At 48.3% G+C, this 17,029-nt stretch overlaps 1 long non-coding RNA gene across 1 annotated transcript in view; it reads left to right on the plus strand.

The window, feature by feature from the left end:
* Positions 1–585: 585 nt before the first annotated feature.
* Positions 586–17,029, plus strand: part of LOC137321598 (uncharacterized) — a 126,624-nt gene continuing 110,180 nt past the window's right edge. Inside the window, exon 1 of the long non-coding RNA XR_010962866.1 lies at positions 586–619. This is a non-coding gene — a long non-coding RNA (uncharacterized lncRNA). The remainder of the gene's footprint in view (positions 620–17,029) is intronic.

A 17,029-nucleotide genomic window follows, 5' to 3' on the forward strand; every position in this document is an offset into this window, starting at 1 on the left:
ACACTGACCCAGAACGTATGCTCAGACTTTTATGAAGAATGCTGGAGTTTTAGCACATGGAATATTTCTTCCAGCAAGCTGGTTTTTAACATGGCCCAAAACTGCCCTTTAGAAGTGCAGTTAGGGGTCAATGTTTTTCTTTCCCTGGATCCGTCTTTTGAGAAGCATGGAATGAACCTGGCAAATGTTTCAGAGGCAGAATTTACTGACTGTGCTAATAGAAGGTTTCCAAAGACCCAACTTTTGTTTGGTGGGAGAGCAAAGGGCACACAGCAGATTGAGCCCAAGTGGCTGACTGTTGGAACCCACTTTTTTGTCGAAGTCCAGGATGATGGACCTCCTTTATGTGCACTTGGCCTTCGGATTAATGTAACTGTTAAGCCACAACGTTGCAGGGTTTTCCATGATGCTCCATTTTGTTCGGGTCATGGAAAATGTCAAACACAACCTTGGCAGGCAGCTTATAATTGCCATTGTGAACATGCCTACACTGGCTTTTTCTGCGAAGAGTATAATGCCTGCTCTGTGAGACCTTGCCTGAATGGAGGTACCTGTGCTGACAAGATGGAAGGACTTGATGGAAAAAGATATGATTGTGCTTGTCAACCACAATTTTCAGGTGTGTGCCTTTTTTCTCATGCATTTTATGTATGTACCACTTGATATCCTGTAGTGTTGGCAATAGACAAGCATTAAAAATTCTCTTATCTCTTTCTGTAACTGTCTCTCTGTTCCCTACTCTCTCATCCTTTGCCTTCCTCTCTTTTTTTAGTCTTCCATGCTATCTCTCATTTCCCCTCTATACGCCTTACAGTTTCTACCTTTCCCATTGTACCTCTGCTTCCCTCTCTCTTTCTTTCTCTCTGTATGTGTGTATGTATGTACAATATATATGTAAAATGTGTGTGAATGTATAACCTTCTCACACATAGTTTCTTCCTCTCTCTGTCTTTCTCGCTCCTTTTTCTGTGTATCGAGTATTCTGTTCTTTTCCTCTTACCTCCCATAGAGACCTTGAGGCAGATGAAGAGCTCCAGGCACAGAAATGATCTTTCTCAGTGGGATGTTGGAGTGGGGCATATCTTATATTGTTGCATTTGTGCAAGGAGCTTGGGTTAGGGACTGGGTTGGAAAACAGTTATAACTACAGTTTCTTTCTTGCATTCATTGTTTGTCCATTCACCTTAAAGGTTAGAAGAGTGAGGTAGGTAAGAGTCTGGGATTAGGGTTGGGAAGGAGTGGAGGCTGGAGGGACAGCTCTGGCTGTGTTATCAATTCTATTGTTTCTGATTCTGTTCATGTTTTATATTATTACTATTTGATCTCTCCGAACATTGCACGTGGTAAATGGGAGAACATGATCTTTCTGTTGCCAGTCTCTGCTGTCTTTACGTTGTTGATTCTTTTTCTGTCTTGCCTCTTCTGCTTCTTTCTTCTTATCTTATGCTTCTTTCTCCCATTTTTTTTGCTTCTCTCTGCCCTCTTCTGCTTCTCCCTCTATCCTTTTTTCTTCTTCTTTCTTCTCAGGTGGGAAGAGATGGATAATGTAGCTGGGAAAGGCTGCGTTTGGGGTGCGTTTGCAAGGAAATTCATCTCTTCCTCCAACCTCTCGCACGTCTTCTCACCCCCTCACTCCCATTGTGTCCCCAACCCCTTCATCTTACCATCTCCTCCTCTTCCTGCCACTCCTCACTCCTATCACTACCTCCTCCCCTTTAAACTACCTATTCACCCATTTATCCTCCCCCTCCCTTTGGTCTGCTGTCATTCACCTCACTCTTAACCTTCCATCCACAGCCGCCACCCCCCCCCCCCCCCCCCAAAGATTGGTGGTGAGAGGCCCCCTCACACTGAACCTGTTTCCCTTCTCCCCTCCCTCTTACCCTCTCTTCCCTTCAGTTTCGGTCAGAGAGGCTTTGCTTGAATTCAAAATTCAGCTTCCAGTTCTTTTATGAAAAAATAAGTTTGAATGAGGAAAACCCTGTCTGTCTGTCTTTCTCACTGTTAGCAATTAGAATCTCTGGGGGCCATTTTGAATTTGACTGGACATTGGGCAGGCAATGGGCCTCCAGATCGCATTGCCCTCCAGATGCCACCGGCGGGAGACCCGATTGATTTTGGTGATAGGAGGTCTCATTTAAATAAAATCACCGAGCTACCAGTGCCAAACGAGTGCTGACAGGCAGCTCGGCAGTCGGGGGCAGGGGTTTGGGGAGGAGGGGGAGAATGGGATTTAATGACTCCTGCGCATGCCAGGCCAGCAGAATCTCATTAAGTGGAGGAGGTGGGCCTGAGAGGGACTGGCAGAATGTGGGGTGATTTTTGTGGGCCCAGGAGAAACATCCATGCTTTTTTTGACCCAACAAGAATTGGTTATAAAAATAAACCTTACTGTCATGTTTTTCAAGCGGCTGTCAATGATCCCTTTAAGGGCCGCTGGTTTGGTCGCTCTGTGTTCTGTTCCATTGGGCAGCAGTACGTACTTCGCCCATTGGAAGATCAAAGTTGCATCAGAGTCCTAAATACACCGTAAGACCCAGATTTAAATATATTAATGAGGTTGCCGCCTGTTTTGGGCAGGAGCGTTGGCCACCTAATTTGAGGCCTGCTCAAAAATTGCTCTCAGCAGGCCTCGCGCGGCAAGTGAACGGTAAGTATTTTTAGAAAAAATGTCTCACTACCGCCCCATTCACGCTGAAAAAAATGGCGGGGGTGGGGGGCGGAGGGCGAGTGAGACAAAACTCGCTCCCTCTGTCTCTTACCAATTGCATCGTCTGACGGTCAACAAAACACAGGTGGATAATTAGTGTTTTAATCAACATTAACATCAAGGGCATGATTTTAAATGGGAAAAGCAGGTGGGTTGGGGGCAGGGCAGTAAAAATTTTAAAAATCTAAAACCTGCTCCCAACCCGCCTCCAACCCACCCATTTCCAGTGTTCATGGAGGCGGGTCAAAGTGCTTTTAAGTACAGCATTTTTATTGGATGTTTTTTCCATATTTCCGTAATTTTATTTTGTTCATACATTTGTGAGAATAAAGAGAGCTTTTTCTCAAAAAAATTTCCTTACGTTGAGTTTGTTTTTAAAGTGCCTCAAATATACTATTTCCTGATTGAGGTGGTATTAGATGAAAGAAGGCATGCCAGGAAGATTAGCAGGCAAAAAAGCCATGTCTGCACACCTTTGGCACACATACCTGTCAATGACTTGAAGACAAGAGTCATTAATCTCAGTGTCAGCAGAGAGACAATCGCAGAGCTTTGCCACCTGCAGTAAGGACACCTGCGGCCATGTTGCAACGAAGAAATGGCATTGCTAATGGTTGTCAAGGTCACCACTTGGTAGCACTCTGAGTCAGAAGGTTGTGGGTTCAAGTCCCACTCCAGAGACTTGAACACAAAATCTAGGCTGACACTCCCAGTGCAGTACTGAGGGAGTGCTGTACTGTCAGAGGTGCCGTCTTTCAGATGAGATGTTAAACCAAGATGTCTGTCCTTTCAAGTGGATGTAAAAGATCCCATGGCACTATTTCGAAGAAGAACACAGGAGTTCTCACTGGTATCCTGACCAACATTTATCTCTCAACCAACATCACAAATTCAGATTATCTGGCCATTATCACATTGCTGTTTGTGGGACCTTGCTGTGCACAAATTGGCTGCCGAGTTTCCTACGTTACAACAGTGACTACACTTCAAAAGTACTTGATTGGCTGTAAAGCGCTTTGGAACATCCTGAGGTCATGAAAGGCGTTCTATTTTTCTTTTTTTCTCTCAACTGTTATGCCTGTTACTCATTCTTGATTGGAACTGAAATATCAGCGGCTTACTCGTGTCCCAAATAGTTAACAGATGTGTTAGCCAGCACACTCAGCATTTCACTGCAAGGCACAGCTACCTAATGTCACTGCACCACTGCATTTCCTGAGGGATAATACTAGTGGCAGTAAGTGACCCTGTATGTGGCACTGTGGTTTTATGTGTCAATCCCTCGAATGATGCGAGTGTGACAAGGTTTTTAAAGTATAAGTTGAGCTTCAATACGTGCCCTGCTGAAAGTTAGAAGTGCGTGAAATGCAACGAAAGAGTTGTAAGGTTATGTGAAGGTTTTCCATGGGCGAGCAGTGAATGTGGAGCAGATCGGCGGGCGACTCATGCTGTTGGGCAGTTCGCAGGTTCGCCAAGTTATGCCGTCTTATTCTGCATCTGTCCCAGGACCCTACGGGTACTGTGCACAGTGTTGATTCTGGGCACCATCTCTTGCCAGGCATGGTGCTCTACGTCTTGTGGGGAGGGTTCTTTGGGAGTGCCAAATGGGGCAAACCTGCCTCACATCCGCCTCATGCAACAACAGGTTTACTTCACCAGGAATCAAACAAAGGTTAGGGGCTGCGTACACTGCAACTTATCCACAGACTCTGTTACATGCCTCTACTTCGGGTTTTGTCATGTCGTTTCTGCTCCCCCCCCCCCGCCCCTAAAGCCTTTGGAAAGCTGACAAATATTTACAAATTCTTTTCAACCTCTCTAATGACTGGAAGAATTGTTACCCAGCCCCATTTCATCAGTATGGAGGTCTTATTTTTGAATTCATTACACCACTATTCTTGTCCAGAATGAAGATGATTGGGTAATTTCCCTGTCAATCACGCCTGGAGCCCACACTGCTGTAAGTGACTGGGATCGATTTTATGCACATAATTTGTATTATGTGACTATCCTCCACTCACTGTCTCTTGCTGGAGAAATCACCCTGCTGTAGTCGGGAGACTGTTTGCTGTAGTTTCAGTCATGAGTTCAGAGACTGTAAATTAAAACTGCAGGTTTCGCCCCGGCCTCCAACTCATTGGCTGTCACAGTGGTGTCAATAGTCACTCTGAAGAAAGTTTTAACCAGCCTTAAATTGGCCAATTTTTTAATCTTCACATCTATCACTGGTTGGTGAATAGGTTATTCATATAATTGATAAATTGATGACTATTATATATTAATATCTGTTATTACATTAATTATTAGCCCATCGCTTCCCATGACGTGATAGATTAATTTTTATGAGGCCCCATTCCTGACGCACGCCAGGAGTGCAGATTGGAGGATCAGACGCAGAAGTCCCTGTGCCCAATTTGCTGCGTAATACCAGAAAATTGAATCGCCTCTAATTGGTCATGAGCCGTACTCTGATCTATACTCCCAGCGACTGATGCTCTGAACCAGAAGTCACGTCTCACACACTATCAATTTTTTTTTCCCTCAAGCAACCTTAGTTTAGGTTAATATATGTTCTTGATCAACTTGGTAAAAAATCCATCAGATACCAAATTGGTCCATCAAACCCTGCCTTATAATGGTGGACTGCACCAATTATGGTGTTGGGGAGAACGGGACGTACTTGTCTCTTGCAGGTTAGGCTGCAGCATTTCACTATCACAAATTGAAGGGAAGGAAATTGTTTGACAGAAATTGGAGGAAATAAAAAGAAAGAAAGACTTGCATTTATATAGTGCCATTCACGACCTCAGGACGTCCAAAACGCTTTACAGCCAATGAAAGACTTGTGAAGTTTAGTCACTGTTGTAATGTATGAAACATGGCGGCCAATATGCGCACAGCAAGCTCCCATCAAACAACAATGTGACAATGAACAGATAATCTGTTTTAGCATTATTGGTTAAGAGATAAATATTAGCAAGGACATCGGGGAGAACTCCACTGCTCTTCTTCAAAATAGTGCTGTGGGATCTTTAACGTTCACCTGAGAGGGCAGATGGGGCCTTGGTTTAAAGTCTTATCCGGAAGACTGCATTTCCGACAGTGCAGCACTTCCTCAGTACTTCACTGGAATGTCAGCCTAGATTATATGCCCAAGTCTCTGGAGTGGAACTTGAATCCACAATCTACTGACTCAGAGGCAAGGGTATCTGCCCAGTGAGCCATGGCTGACACCATGGGCTCGATTTTAGGGTCGGGTTACCTGCGGGTTTCCAGCGGGGGGGCCCCGAAAATCCCGATCTCCGATCACGTGACCGGATTCGGACGAAATCCCGGCCACTTCCGGGTACCGCGCTGACGTGCGGGGCTGCGCGCGCAAGCCCCGCTGGTGGGAATCCCGCAGGCAATTAAAGCCAGCGGGGTTCCACTTGAGAGTACTTAACTTGCTCGTTGTGGTGAGTTAATGAGCTGAAGCAGCTGTCAAAAGAGGAAGTGTGGGATTTTACGGTCAAAGCAGTCAGTTTCCCACACTGGGGGAAACAGGACCCTTCAAACCAGGCGTGTTGCAGCCAGCAGCCTGTGCCAGGTGCCAAGGTGCGCTCCACGGGGGAGTGCCCTCACCCACGCAGGAGGCCACCGCGTCACATAGGGCAACCCCTGCCCTCCACCAACCCCCGCCAAGCCAGAGGACAGACCGACACGAAACCGCAGCCCCAGTCCGAGGACCCACCCACCTACCCTGCACAACCCCTCACACCAACACCTGCCAGATGGGTGGTGCGTTGACATCGTCGGAGGACGAACAGGATGACCAGCCCCAGCAGCCTCGCAGTCCACGCCGTCCGCCTCGGAGAGGTGGGGCCCCCCAACACGGTGCTGCGGCACACCCACCTGCACAGCAGGAGGGAGGGCAACCGCAGAGAGAGATGCGTCGCAGGAGGCACTACCCTCCGCACAGGGTGTACAGAGCGAGGCTCAGCTTCATGGACCTCTCCGAGGAGCAGTGCATACGGAGGCTCAGAGTCAATCGCCAGGTAGTCGCCGACATCTGCAGCCTCCTTAACGACGAGCTGCTCCCTGATGGACCAAGCAGCATCTTCTTACCTGTCGCCGTCAAAGTCACCACTGCCCTCAACTTCTTCGCATCCGGTTCCTTCCAGGGTGCCACCGGGGACATCACCGGGGTCTGTCAGTCCTCTGCACACAAGTGCATAAGGCAGGTCACCGATGGGTTGTTCCGCAGGGCCTCCCACTACATCAACTTCGCCATGGACGAGCGCAGCCAGATGGAGAGGGCGGTTGGATTCCATGCCATGGCCGGCTTCCCACGGGTGCAGGGTGTAATCGACTGCACCCACATCGCAATACGGGCACCTCCGCATGAGCCAGGGCTGTTCATCAACAGGAAGGGGTATCACTCCATGAACGCCCAGCTCATCTGTGACCACCGCCAGAGATTCCTACACGTGTGCGCCAGATACCCCGGCAGCTGCCACAATGCCTTCGTCCTCAGGGAGTCCGCCGTCCCGCCCATCCTGCAGGCACCCAACGCCGGCAACGGCTGGCTCCTCGGCGACAAGGGGTATCCCCTCCACACGTGGCTCATGACACCTCTGAGGAACCCCATCACCGAGCCGGAGCGTCGGTACAATGACAGCCACACTGCTACCAGGTCTACAATTGAGCAGACCATAGGGCTTCTCAAGATGCGCTTCAGGTGCCTTGATCGTTCTGGGGGAGCGCTCCAATACACACCATTCAGAGTGGGACGAATCATAGTTGTCTGCTGTGCCCTGCACAACATGGCCCAACAGAGAGGGGTGCTGCTGGAGGAGGCCCCATCCACACCCGCCACCCACATTGAGGAAGGCGAGGGCGAGGAGGAGGAGGAGGAGGAGGAGGAGGCGGAGGCGGAGGAGGCGGAGGAGGAGGACGCGCCCGAGGATGTTGGACGACCCATGCGCCGAGCCGCGACTCACCGGGATGGTCGCCGGGCCAGGGACGCACTCATACGTCAACGGTTCTCCTAGAGTCAGACACTGCGAGGCGCTCGCATCTCCTCACCTGCACATGCGAGCGGCCATACCAGCCCCCTCCACTGAAGAGTGCTGCCAGTAATCCTGCACCCACAGCAGTGTGCCCAATGGGTGGCAGCAGGTGTTCGCCGTCATGATGGCCTCCACGGAACGCAACTACTGCACAAGCCGCGGAAGAATGGACGAGAGGTGGCAGGAGTGGTGAGAATAGACTATTTAATATGTGGAATGTGACATCATTTAAGAAACAAAGTACAAAATAATAAACACCCTGGTGTATTCCCTTTGTGATTATAAGGCCTTTGGAATTCTTCTCCGGGAACCCCTACGTGGTGCTACCCCTGTGGCTCCAGCAGAGGTAGTGGCAGGTTGCTCGTCTTCTTGCCTTGACCGGGTAGATGCTTTTGGCGGACGGCCCCTGGGTTTCGGTGCCCGTGAGGGCACCTCCACAGACTGCTCCTCCTGCACCGGGGCAGGGGCAGACTCGGCCACCTGGAGAGGAGGCACCATTGCGGGTGCTGGTTGAGAGGTGGGCGACGGGTGGGACGTGGGGACGCCTTGAGAGGCGTCCCCGCTTCCATGTCCCCGGTCACCATCATCCCTCTCTTGGCCTCGGCCCACATCACCCCTTCCACCCTGCTGGACGGCAGTTTGGATGGCATGTGTGAGGCCTTGCAAGGCCACCCCTAGTGTATCCCTCAGCCTGTTGGTGGCGTCGGAATGTTGCTCACCCTGAATCCGTACAGACGTTGTGAGGGCCTGCAAGGACTCGAAGTGGAGCTGTGCGTGACGCTCGAGGGAGGCCAGCCTGTCCTCCACCGCAGACAGTCCCGCACCTACCCGCGACACTGTGTCGCCGGTACCCTCCTGTGCCTGCGCCACCAATGCCCACATGCAGGAGGTGGACTCCTCCATCGCCTGCGCTATTGTGGACAATGCGCGCGGCACCTCTGCCAGCACCTCAGCAATTAGCTGGTGGCCCTCGACGACTCTCCTTTTCTCTGGTGGCCCCCTGGGTTCAGCATCTGGGTCCGGCTGAGCAGAGCCTGGAGATGAGTGCTCCCTCCGTCGCGGACCCTCCGCGGCTGCCCCTGCCACCAGGGTCTGCTCATGCTCACTCGTGCGCAGTGACTCACCAAGTGCTACCCCAACTAGTTGGCGAGGGGGACCCACCGAGGTGCGTGTCTCTGCGCTGGTGGATGGTTGGCTCTGATGTGACGATGCACCCTCAGAGACCGCCATGTCCTCTGAGGAATCGCCCTCCATGCTCGCTTGATCCAAAGACGCACCTGCAAGAGAACAGAGGGCACTTTGAGGCATGTGGACCAACTTGACAGTGCGCCTGATGGCAGGTGATGATACGGTCACTCGCGATCATGGGTGTTGAGTGTCAGCTTTCCCTTACCGGCCGTTTCGGCAGCGACACACTCGCCATCGGCCACCGACAGGCAATGTCGCGTGCGGGCGAGGTCGAGCGCCTCCACCTCTGCGTCGGTGAGCTCCACCACTTGCGGCGGCCCACCTCCGGTGCGTGCCCTTTCGCGGTTGTTCTTGCTCCTCTTCTCCTGTGAAGGCAAAACACAGATGTGTGAGTGGGTGCGTCTTGCATCGTGAGACGCATCGAGCATCAGTGTGGTTGGGTTGAGCGTGGCGCGGAACGGATGGGAGGAAGTGTGGGCCACGTGCCCATCCCATTGCATGGGGATTGGGGTGTGTGGTAGTGTTCGGGTGGGGTCAGGGACGGTGGGTACTTGCGTGCACGGCGAGGATGGTGAATGAGTGGCTGTGAGGACTGCTGATGGAGCGCAGTGGTGGCTGTGCAGGAGGGGGTTGTGATCTGCTTGGCGTGATGGTGGGGACGGGATGTGGGAGGGTGCGTTGGTGTACTCACCTTGCCAGACCTAGTCAGGTCATTGAAGCGCTTGCGGCACTGCTCCCAAGTCCTTGGGGTGTTGCCCCTGCTGCTCACCTCCGCCGCCACCTCTGCCCATGCCTTCCTGGTTGCGGCGGCAGGGAACTTGCGCCCATCCTCAGGGAAGAGTGTTTCCCTCCTCCTCCTCACGCCCTCCAGCATCAGCTGCAGTGCCAGATCTGAAAAACGGGGCGCAGCCTTTCCCCTTGGTTGAGCCATTCTCCCAGACCTCTTGCTTGCAGCAGGAGGGGCTTTGGGAGACTGCCCCTTTAACTGGAGCTCCTACATCGCGTCGACGGTACTGCGCATGCGCAGCCGGCCGGCACGCAGCTGGGGAGCGCAGAACCCGGAAGCAGGCCTTAATGGGTCCAATTATCCCGCGATCGCGTGGGGGACGCACACAATTACCCGTCCGCGTTTTCGACGCTCCCGGAGGACCACCCGCTGGGAACCCGCAGGCCTGCTAAATTCGAGCCCCATATGTTACCAGGATAAATGTTTCATTTAGGACTGGTTTTACACAGCGGGGAATGGTCAGTAAAGTAATGTTCAAGTGTAGAGTCTGTCTCTGAATGACTGTGTGACCCGCACTGCAGTTGCAATTATTAGCTCATTTGTCAGAGTTTTCAGAAATCTAGGGGATTAATTTCGTACGTCTGCCGTAACTTAGGCAGAAGAGCCGCAGAAACCCCTGACACCATTTCTCCAGGGTTTTCGTGGCCTTCACGCTGAAGTTATGGTGGCCTGGCGGGAGACCCCCCCCCCCCCCAGAAAATTCACCCCCATACTTTTTAAGGGGTTCTTGCCCGTGTATCAATACTCACTAATTCATCAGAGATTTTTGTTGACAGTAGGGTCAAAAAACAAGTCATGACAGCTATCAACATAATTTATTACTTGCTTGGTTTTTCCTGACTTTTTTCCCTATTACAAGACTAAGCAGGTTGGGGCTCTTTTCCCTAGAAAAGAGAAGGCTGAGGGGTGACCTGATAGAGGTCTTTAAGATTATGAAAGGGTTTGATAAGGTAGACATAGAGAAGATGTTTCCACTTATGCGGGAGTCCAAAACTAGGGTCTATAAATATAATATAGTCACTAATAAATCCAATAAAAAATTCAGGAGAAACTTCTTTACCCAGAGAGTGGTTAGAATGTGGAACTCGTTACCACAAGGAGTAGTTGAGGCGAATAGCAAAGGTGCATTTAATGGGATGCGAGATAAACACATGAGGGAGGAAAGAATAGAAGGTTATGCTGATAGGGTTAGATGAAGAGGAGTGGTTCGAGGCTCATGCGGAGTATAAACACCGGCATAGACCAATTGGGCCGAATGGCCTGTTTCTGTGCTGTACATTCTACATAATCTACGTACAAAAGGTGGCAACCCTAAAGGAAGATTGTTGGCTTTTACAAATGGCCACTTGGCCCTTCTCATTCCTGTGTTTCTCAAAATACAGATTGTGATTATTGGGTGCTCCAGTCACTGCACTTATATGCTAGAAGATCATCCACACATCTGCATTTAGACAGCTGAAAATCACTTCATTATAACCTTTATTTGTTATCCATGAGAGGAACCCTCTGCTCAACTTTCTTTGCTTAATTGTAACCAGTCTGATAGTCTATTAGTCAATCAGTTACTGTGTTGTACCATTGGGATCTTAATAGCCTGCAGTGGTCTCTGCTATACTGGTACTTTCACAGCTTAATGAAATTTTGTTTGAATTTTGCTGATAATAGTTTCATTGACTGCAGAAAAACCTTCAAATGGATAGCAAGTAAGAAACATTATTCTAAATCCTTTATTCAATCTTTGATGTAAAATCAAGTCTATAACTCATAACTTCACACTTCTTTTTTCATTTGTTCTTGTGGTGTGAGTAGCACTGGGAAGGCAGTATTTATTGTCCATTCCTGGCTGCCCTGTGGGCATTAAGAGTCAACCATGGGACTGGAGTCATATGTAGGCCAGAATGGATAGGGGTGTCAAGTTCCCTTTCCCGTAGGCCATTGGTAAGACATTTGGGTTTTTACAACAATCTGGCAGCTTTCACGGTCATTTTTTTTGGTGCAAACCCACAAATTACACCAATTTATTTCACAATTTGCCATGGTGAGATTTGCCTCTGGTTTGCTGGTCCAGCACCATAACCATTAAGTTATTGTAACCCAAAACCTGTTTTGATGTCTTTGCAACATTACCATATTTAGGAAAAGCAACAAGCCTTTAGGTTCAAAAAGCCTGACCCTCTTTTTAATTGATGTCAGCCCCACCTATTCACTGTATTCTTCAATCCCTTCTCTCCCTTAAACACATCCAATTGCCTCTTAAGCCCAATTATGCTGCCTGTTTCAATGACCTTCTCTGGTAAGCTATTCTGGAAGTGGATCATGCATTTGGTGACTGCTTGACTCTCATTCTCACTCCTCACTTGCATCTGCTAATTTATGAGTGTTTCACTATAATGATCAATGTATCTAGTTTACTTGGCTCTCGGTCCAGCCACGCCTCGATTTTAAAATTTTCATTGTTGTTTTTGAAATCCCTCCATGGCCTCGCCCCTCCCTTTCTCTGTAACCTCTTCCCGCCCTACAAGCCTCCGAGATCTCTATGCTACTCCAATTCTGGCCTATTGTGCGTCCCCGATTTTCATCGTTCCACCAATGGCGGCCGTGCCTTCAGCTGTCTAGGCCCTAAGCTCTGGAATTCCCTCCCTAAAGTTCTCCCCCTCTCTATCTCTCGCTCCTCCTTTAAGATGCTCCTTAAAATCTACCTGTATGACCAAACTTTTGGTCACCTGTCCTAATATCTCCTTACGTGGCTTGGTGTCAAATTTTGTTTGATAATCGCTCCTGAGAAGCGTCTTGGGACGTTTTACTATGTTTAAGGCGTTATATTAGTGCAAGTTGTTGTTGTGCTGCTACATTATGGTGAGATGTTCCAAGAGGTTTCTGACATAATTTGGGGGAAGAGTGAGAATTCCACTAGTCTAAGCAGCACAAAAGCACTATGTACAAAACAATCCATTTCCATTGGGTTGAACAGAACGTACAGTGGATCTGAGTTGTTACACAACTAAGGGCAGTTAGTAATGAAGCAGCAGATCCAGAATGTAGATCTCGGAGATCTGATTGAAGTGTTGGAGCTAGCATAATCAACTGAGCTATCAGGCAGCAAGGCGGGTGATGTGGAAACTGAGCCAAAGGCCATGCGAAGAAGGTAAATGTTGAGTGGTGGAAAACAAGAGGGTATGAAAGCTCAAAGCACAGAATGTTCTTTCTGTGATGATGCATATCCATATGAGGGAGGATGGCCAACAAAAGGAAAATCCTGTTGGAGAATGAACTATTCTCAGTGAAGAAAAATAACCAGATAGCTGAGATTACATAGAAATTACAGCACAGAAACAGGCCATTCATCCCAACTGGTCCATGCCGGTGTTTATTCTCCACACAGACCTCCTCCCACCTGACTTCATCTCACCCTATCAGCATATATTTCTATTCCTCTTTCCCTCATGTACTTATCTAGCTTCCCTTAAATGCATCTATCCTACTCGCCTCATCTACTCCTTGTGGTAGCGAGTTCCACATTCTAACCACTCTCTGGGTGAAGAAGTTTCTCCTGAATTCCCTATTGGATTTGTTAGTGACTGTCTTATATTCATGACCCCTAGTTTTGGACTCCCCCCACACGTGGAAACAAGATGAAACTACAGAAGCAAGGCTACGAACAAAAGAGCAAAACTCACCAAATCAAATGTATCACAAGACAGTCAATAGTAGGTTAGAAGATTGCTGTAACAGAGAAAACCCTGCGACAAATAATGATGTGACAACAGTGCAACAAATTGAAGATGTATCAGTGAAAGTAGTGTTTGTTTCACGGTGCCTGAGAATCAGTACATATGAGCAGAGCTTTAAGCAAATAGAGCTGATTCAAAGCATTCATCTGTCCAGAACATCACAAAGTACTTCACTTAAAATAAGTTATTTAACCACAGTGACTGACTTCCACTTTGTAGGTCACGACACTCATTCTGAACACGGCAAGTTTCTACAAAAAGCAATGAAATAAATAACCACTTCAGATACTTTTTAGGTGGCATTGGCTGAGGTAAGAACATAGGCCACGAAACTGTGAGAACTACCTGTCTTCTTTGAATAGTGCCTGAGGATCTTCAACATTCACTTGAACCAGCACAATAGGCCTCAATTTACTGTCTTAATCAAAGAATGCCATCCCTCACAATGCATCACTCCACTGGAGTATCAACTTAGATTTCAGGCTCAAGTCCCATTATTATGAGGGTCAAAACCACAACCTTTTGACACAGAGGCAAGCAAGCTACCAGCTGAATAATGCTGACGCTGATAAGCTAAAGTGTGCGCAAGCGAAACAATGTACAGATGAAACCAGGCACCCTGTTATCAGATCTAATTAAGTTGGTAGCTCTCCCGTAGGCACCTTCAGTGTGAGGAGCCAATGAGCTGAAAAAAACATACCAGAGGTGCCCCAAGTATAATGCTCTACCACTAACCTCGTTACAATCACAGAATCGCTGCGAGTACTAAAAGCGGAAGATCCAGATTCCCAATGGGAAGCCAAAAGTGATGACAATGACAACTTGCATTTATGTAGTGCCTTTAACGTAATAAAACGACAGGAGCGATTATCAAACAAAATTTGACACCGAGCCACATATAGATATTACGACAGGTGACCAAAAGCTTGTACAAAGTGGTAGGTTTTAAGGAGCTTCTTAAAGGAAGAGAGAGAGGTGGAGAGGCGAAGAATTTAGGGAGGGAATTCCAGAGCTTAGAGCGTAGGCAAATGAAGACGTGGCCATCAATAGTGGGGCGATGAAAATAGGAGATGCACAAGAGGCCAGAATTGGAGGAGCGCAGAGATCTCGGAGGGTTGTAGGGCTGAAGGAGATTCCAGACAGAGAGAGGGGCAAGGCCATGGAGGGATTTGAAAACAAAGAAGAGAATTTTAAAATCGAGGTGTTGCCGTACAGGGAGCTAACGTAGGTCAGCGTGGATGGGTCTTGGTGTGATTTAGGACAAAGTCTTGCAGCTGTTCAAAGACTAAGGCCCTGAAAATCCTTGGGCTGTTGCACTCTAGCACTGACCCACCAGAGTAGACGAGGCCAACGGGTGCATATCTCATTTGTATGGAGCCAGCAGAAGCCCACACCAGTATGGAATCACCTCAGGCTACCCACCAGCTCTATGCTTGTTGTCTATTTCTATGCCATTCCGCCGGATTCCTGCCACGTTTTACCGGCGGTGGCGGTGGGAGGGAGGGTCTGCCAGAACGGATGAGTAAATTCAACCCCTGCCCCCTCCCCAATGATCTTGTGATTCTGTTGTCTTGTCCTTAAACATCGAGAAAACTATCAAGCAATGAGAGCCTGAGAATCCTGTTTGCCTTAGAGCAATACCGAACGTGATTGATAAAGCCAGATTCTGTGAAACCATCAGTGATGCTAATTATATGTTATCTGCTACAGAACACATGGCAAATACCTGCCTGTGATCATTGATGCTTCGTCAAGATTTGTAGAAGCTGAAATGTTAAAATCACCATCTGTTTCAGCAACAAGCCCAAATCTGGATAAGATATTGGCTGTTCATGGAATTTGAGAACCTGTCAAATCTGATGATGATCAATCATTTTAACGGTGCAATATTCCAACAACTTTCAACATAGTATTATCTGCTTTTTATCAAGGAGTTACCTTTCAGGGATAGCATTTTCACCTCTGAGTCAGTAGGTCAGAGGTTCAACTCCCACTCCAGAGACTTGAGCCCATCATTTAGGCTGAGACTCCACTGCATTACTAAGGGAGTGCTGCACTGTCGGAGGTGCCGTCTTTTAGGATGAGATATTAAGCCAAGGCCCCGTCTGCCCTCTCAGGTGGACATAAGACATTTCGTGGCACTATTCAAAGAAAATCAGGAGCGTTCTCCCCGGTGTCTTGGCCATTATTTATCCCTCAACCAACATCACTAAAAGAGATTATCTGGTCATTATCTCATTGCTGTTTGTGGGACCTTGCTGTGCGCAAATTGGCTGCTGCGTTTCCTACATTACTGCAGCGACTACACTGCAAAAGTAATTAATTGGCTGTAAAGCACAGTGGGACGCCCTAAGGTCATGGCAAAGGGCCTTGAGGCCCAAAGAAAGAACATTTTCTGCAACAAAAAAGAGGATGCCAGATGGGGCAGAATGTGCCTATGGTGGAGCCCCTTGCAAATGAAGTGTCCTTCCATTAACCCTGTGAACTCCAATGGGGTCAGGGCTGGAACTAACCTGCAAGCACGACCCAGGCGTAACCTGCAGGATTGTGGCCCCTGGGTCCAGGATCCCTCAGCGCTGCAGTGACTCACCACGCCAGGTGAGTCATGTCGAGTTTCTTTCTTTGAATCTTTACCTGTTCTCAGCTTTGAAACTCGCAAACTTTTTGAACAGAACATTTGGAACCGGCTGACAACACGGTGGAGAATATGGAGGTCCGGAGCAGTGTGGGAGGTACTTGTCTTCCGCTATCGTCCTCAGCTTGTATTATTTGCTGGATCAGTCACATTATCTGGATTCCATTGTACTTCTTTACTCAGAGGGTAGTTACAATGTGGAACATGCTACCACATGGTGTAGCTGAGGTGGATAGCATAGATGCCTTTAAGGGGAAGCTAGATAAACACATGAGGGAGAAATGAATAGATAGGGTGAGATGAAGTAAGGCGGGAGGAGGCTCGTGTGGATCATTAACACTGGCACAGACTTGTTGGGTCGAATGGACTGTTTCTGTGCTGTAAATTCTACGTTTATCACAGATTTTGTCACAGGAGGATAAGACTATCTTGTCCGGGAGTAGGGGGAATTAGGAGGAAACTTAAAAAGACATTCCACCCAGCGTAAATTGAAGGAAAATAATGGAAGCAAGAACTGTGGAAGTTTGTGAGAAAACGCTGTGCTACCCCATAGATGAGTACGGGTGAAACATTCGCTACATCCTTGTTCAGTGGAGGAACTGGAATCACTTTGCCCATAGACAAGCAAAATGAAAGCATAATGAGCAGATCCAGAGGAAAGGGAACTGAAGGACTGTGCTGATCAGAAAAGTTCAAATCAGAGATCAAGAAAGGAGATAGTATTGAAGAAAAACTACAAGCAAGGAAAACTGTTGTCTCTGCACATCACAAACATACAAGAAGGGATCAACTTTGAGTGCTGAAATGATAATAGAATGTATCATTAAGTGCATTGTGAGGTGATATTGAGGACGATGGGAATAAGTTTGCTGAGGAAGCCAGTAAGTGTGGGCTGCCTGAACAGAGGGATTCTATTCTAATTCAGCAGAA

Source organism: Heptranchias perlo, chromosome 5 (genome assembly GCF_035084215.1).
Source record: "Heptranchias perlo isolate sHepPer1 chromosome 5, sHepPer1.hap1, whole genome shotgun sequence".
Classification (NCBI taxonomy): domain Eukaryota; kingdom Metazoa; phylum Chordata; class Chondrichthyes; order Hexanchiformes; family Hexanchidae; genus Heptranchias; species Heptranchias perlo.